The sequence below is a fragment of the Macrobrachium nipponense genome, chromosome 22, assembly GCF_015104395.2.
Source record: "Macrobrachium nipponense isolate FS-2020 chromosome 22, ASM1510439v2, whole genome shotgun sequence".
Lineage (NCBI taxonomy): Eukaryota > Metazoa > Arthropoda > Malacostraca > Decapoda > Palaemonidae > Macrobrachium > Macrobrachium nipponense.
The window spans coordinates 43,354,151-43,360,150 of NC_087213.1; the positions used below are offsets into that span (position 1 = coordinate 43,354,151).

At 30.3% G+C, this 6,000-nt stretch overlaps 1 protein-coding gene across 1 annotated transcript in view; it reads right to left on the minus strand.

The window, feature by feature from the left end:
* Nucleotides 1–6,000, minus strand: part of LOC135198615 (protein pangolin, isoforms A/H/I/S-like) — a gene marked incomplete in the record, with an annotated part of 559,363 nt that overhangs the window by 56,632 nt on the left and 496,731 nt on the right.

Here is a 6,000-nt window from a genome sequence, read left to right on the forward strand (position 1 = left end):
TTCTCAGCATGCGATCTAACCGCCTTCCATCCCTGTTCATCCAATTCTTTACATTCATCACATGTCACATCCATACCATTACAATTTTGTCCTCTGCATTTAGTGCACTTAGAGTGCGGATCGTGACATAACTTAGCTAATCTTGTTTTGCAGCCAGTGCTGCAAAACCTTACAGCAAATGAACTAGAATCTGACATAATTAGCAATAATGACGAAAAAACTGAATAGAGATAGCTAACTGGCAAGAAAAAACCAAAAACTTGTACATCACCAAACAAAAACCAAAATCCAAAATGGCGACGCAGGAGACTGCAGCAAAAATCTCACAGGTGTTACCCCGTGAGCGGCAGAAACGAAAATTGACGGTAGAAGGCTAGCAGTACCCAGGGTTCCCGGATGTGGGCGGGTCTTGTATCACCTATACTTAAGATAGCAACGCCGCTGGCGCCAACAATTTGAATTTCGACTGCCGTAGGTAAGAAGCTATAAGCTATGTAACTGTTCGGTAAGTCACTTATGTGAAACTGCAATTGTAAGCTAATACTCTTACAGTCTAGTAATATTCAATCATTTGTTTTCATTTTGAAAGAAATTGGAAGTCGCTAGGACAATATTTAGATTTATGGTGAATTTTTGAAAAAAAATATTTGTTTACATCCGCGAGTTATGAATTCATGCATTATTTTGTGATAATATTTTCTCTGTGTTGCCTTTATCGTTTTACAATGTGTTATATACCAAAATGATCGCAATTTAGTGTACATTACAACGAAGAAAAAAGTAACTTGTTACCTTTAACCATTTTGCGCACAGCGCGATTTGAATACAATTATATATAAAATTTCATTTTTGCGCTATCATATATCGCATTATTTATATATGATAATGATAATTTTTTTCATTTCTGATGGTTGCATACTAAACTTCAGCCAATGACAAAAAAGGAGCCAAAAATGAACTCTTAATCTTGAAAACTACGCACGCTGTGATTTTTTGAAAAAAATATTTTTTCCGCTTCCGCGCTCACTCCGAAACACCTCCGGCACACGGGAGACAATTTTTATTTTACCGCTTCGGCGTTTAAGGGTTAAGAAAACCTTCAAATACTGATTATTTTGCATTTTTGGTGTTATATTTCATCTCCCAGATGAGCGTTGTAGGCATTGTAACCCTGAAACATGCGTCGTAACCCTGGAACATGTGTCGTAACCCTGGAAATAACGTCTATTAACAAGCGTCGTAACCTCTGAACATCGTAAGCTGACACCATCGTAATCCGGGGACTGCCTGTATGTATATATATATATATATATATATATATATATATATATATATATATATATATATATATATATATATATAGGCAGTCCCTGGCTTACAACGGGTTAAGCGTACGCTGCGCTGAGATTACGATGCTCATCAATTATATTCATCAGAAACTATTTCCAAGTTTATGATGCATTCCAGGGTTATGGCACCAATCTGATGGAAAAAATATGACTTCAAAAATGCAAAATAATCAATATTCTAAGTTTTTAGATGAAAAAATGCAATAAAAATTAAGTTTACATAGTTTTTAGTATACCCAAAGCATTAAAAGTAAAGTTTTCTTAGTATTTTTGACAATTTTCTGGCTTACGATGCATCTCAAGAACGGAACCCCCGTCATAAGGCTGCCTGTATATATATATATATATATATATATATATATATATATATGTATAGATATATACAGTGGTCCCCCGTATTTGCGGGAGATGCGTATCAGACCCCCCCAAATAGTAAGAACTGGCGAATAGTTGGAACCCCTACAAAAATGCTTAAAACCTCCATTTATGTTAGTTAAAACTCAAGAAAAACCCACAAAAAATGTTTATACCTGATTTTTTTTGATAGGTTTACAGTATAACAAAAAGTGCATTTTATGATGAACTTGATAAAAAAATCAATAGGAATTTGTGGGTATTTCTCAGAAAAATAATGTGAATAGACAAATTTTTCCCAAATAATGGGGGGATATGTTCCAGAGAGAAATCTACGAATGTGAAATTCTGCAAATCCAGAGAACGTGAAGGCAAGGGTTCACTGTGTGTGTGTGTGTGTGTGTATGTATGTGTGAATAAATATATATATATATATATATATATATATATATATATATATATATATATATATATATATATATATATATATATAATATATATATATATATATATATATATATATATATATATATATATACATACACATACATGCATACATATATGCATACACACACACACATATTAATATATATATATATATATATATATATATATATATATATATATATATATATATATATATATGTACATCTACTGGTCACTTTTTTACCAGATACATATGCAACTGTAATGGCCACAATGCCCTCTTAACTTCTTCAATTCTTTGCTTTTTCTTTATATTTTTGTCACTACAAAACCTGAAGATCCAAGTTCAGAGAAACTTTTTAAAGAAATTGTGATATCTGGTACTGGGAAACAAACCCAGGTCCCATAACTACAGAGGTCACCTTGCCGACCTGACCATGAGAAGGATTAAAAGTCTACTCCCTCTCATACATACATATACCTGTCATTTTCAGGTATACTTATTTGAGCTGGAACAGACCCATCCTCACCATCGTAGCCGAGTGGGCGATCATTTTTATTGCATTTTAGAGTGAAATATGTATGTAGAATATACTGGTCACTTTTTTATCAGATACATATGCAACTGTAATAACCACAATGCCCTCTTAACTTCTTAAATTCTTTGCTCTTTTTTAGATACGCTTATCACTATAAAGCTTGAAGATCCAAGTTCAAAGAGGGAGTAGACTTCTGATTGCCCACTTGGATATGATGGTGAGGATGGGTCTATTTCAGCTCAAATAACTATATCTGAAAATGACAGGTATATGTATGTATGAGAGGGAGTAGACTTTTAATCCTTCTTGTGATCAGGTTGTGATTATGGGACCTGGGTTAGTTTCCTGGTATCAGACATCACAATTTATTTAAAAATTTCTTTGAACTTGGATCTTCAGGCTCTGTAGTGACAAGCATATCCAAACAAGAGCAAAAGAATTCAAGAAGTTAAGAGGGCATTGTGGCTATTACAGTTGTATATATGTGTATATATATATGTATATGTGTGTATGTGTATATGTATATGTATATGTATGTATATATATATATATATATATATATATATATATATATATATATAATATATATATATATATTTCTTTTGGAAAATATTAAACCTGAAATATTATTTAATTTCCAATTCATATAGTATGTAGCTTTAAATCTATGAACACACACACACACATATACACACACTCACTAACACGCACACACGTGTACACACCTAAATATTAAGCCAAACACATAAATATAATATATACACTTATGTATGTTTTACACACATATATATATATATATATATATATATATATATATATATATATACATATATATATAGTATACATTTTCCAGAAGCAGATCAAACACATCACCCATTCCATAGCAACTCATTCACTCATTTCTTTTCATAGGATCCTCCTCTATTGGCTTTCAGTTATACTGCAGTTTTATATTACAAGTTTACCTAAAAAAAATGATTCTTCCAACAATATATACAATTTTTCTACCCTCCACAATTTTCATCTACTCAATTAGGTTTTTAGTTATCTGATAGTATGCAGTTAAGAACAGGAAGAAAGTTAATTAATTACCTTAGATGGGACATTACTAAGGCCTGGCTTATTTTTGTCTCTGATGCTAAAAGCAATCCATTTCATTTATATGATACATTTTGCTCAACAATGATTGTTGACATTTCATCCTTTTGTTATGCTGTCTTATCCATACACAATTTATGTGCAATCTCATATGTAAAATAAAATTACCACAAAATTTTTATCTAAACAAAGGCAAGATCATTAGAATAACAGATAATTTCCTTCTGATCAGTAAGTAAAATGAATCTACATATATATATATATATATATATATATATATATATATATATATATATATATATATATATATATATATATATATATATATATATATATATCTATATATATATATATATATATATATATATATATATATATATATATATATATATATAATATACCCATGCATTAAGCTACAAATGTCCTTTAATATCCAACTCACTCTACCTCGGAAATAATATATTTTCATATCTGTTAACCGAAGTGGAATACTTTTCCTCCTCTTGTGGACTCGAACCAGTGGACAGAGGAGAATCAGGATTTGAGTGACATTACTGACATGTTGGCTGAGTCGGTAATATCACTAAAGTCCTGATTTCTCCTCTGTCCGCTGGTTTGAATCCACGAGAGGATGACATTATTATCGACATAAAAATTCCCATTCAGTTAACATAGATGAGAATATATTTATTCCGAAGTAGAGTGAATTGGATACTAAAGGACATTTGTAGCTTAATGCGCTTAATGCATGTGTACGAATCACAGTGATGTGATAAAAATTCATATATATATATATATTATATATATATATATATATAATATATATATATATATATATATATATATATATATATATATATATGAGTGAAATTCTCTATTATCTACACACTCAAATAAAATGCGCTACTCAGTACAGAAGCCTTAGAGTATGGGAATTGCAGATTATGTGAGTTTTGTGATCAGCCTGTATGAGTTTCAAGCAAAATTTTTTGGTTTTACAATATTTTATTATTTCCTAAATCACTAGATACTGAACGCTTCAAGTTGTGAAAATGACTTTTAATAATACCTGCACATAATACTTTATCTGGTAATTACTACATAAATCTATTTTACATAAATATAACTCTCGCACTGATTTTTGTATAATGGAAAATTATTAACACTAACCTACAAATCTTTACACAATTCCAGAGGTGGACAAAGCTTGGACACTAATGTTTACTAAGACTTTTGCAGACTAACTTGTACTTCTCGAAAATCCTTGCCTCAATAACATTAATGCTGTTCACAGTAGGATCCCTATTTAGGAAAAATATTATCATTTACACTTCAGTGAAAATTTTGCTAGTCATTTTTATGCATACAACACGTACTGCATTGCCAAAGTGCAAAACAACGCTAAGTCATGTTCTTACTTGCAACAAAAAATTAAAATGGACTCATCACACAGACTTCAAATTCATAAAATGGACGAAGTTATTACAGTGTATTCTCTTAACCAAAAGGCTTATGTACTCTTGTAGTGCTCTAAAATCTAATCAGAAACTGTAAAAATGAGTGCATCTTCAATCTTAATGATACATAAAATAGCAACAAACCTTGAGAGGACACAGCAGGTTAAAAAAAAGTTTTCTGAGGTAACATGAGCTAAAATTAGTTTTCTTTCCAATAAATGACTAAAATATAAAACTTTCTGAAATAATTCCATATCAAAAATTGTTTTAATAATCATGTGTATTAACAATGATACATCTTTAATTACAACATATTGTGCATCATCTTATTTTACAATGAAAACATCTTGTTATTTTTCATAATAGATGATATTATAACATTAAAAGTTAGGCTGTTAGGAAATTACACTGCACAGTAGTACAGATGTTAGTAAACAAGGCTGAAAGAACAAAATATACAAGAGCATCAAAACACATTCTATCAATACAATACTATGAAGCAAATTCCTTCTGCAGCATATACAGTACTGTATAAGTGTTTTGTGAAAAGCTCAATTAAGTTTAATATAGAACTAAATAGTATTTAATTTAAGACTAGTGCAAGTAGCAATAGAAATGAAATGTAAACTATAGAACATAAGAAAAACATTTAAAAAAATAAAACCACTTTTCTGAAGAAAAGCTCCTAATTTTGGGAAATACTGCATTTTGAAGAAACCAAGATTATAAAGACCAAAATATAAATAAATTCTCTCTAGTGTTAAGTTGTACTGAAGA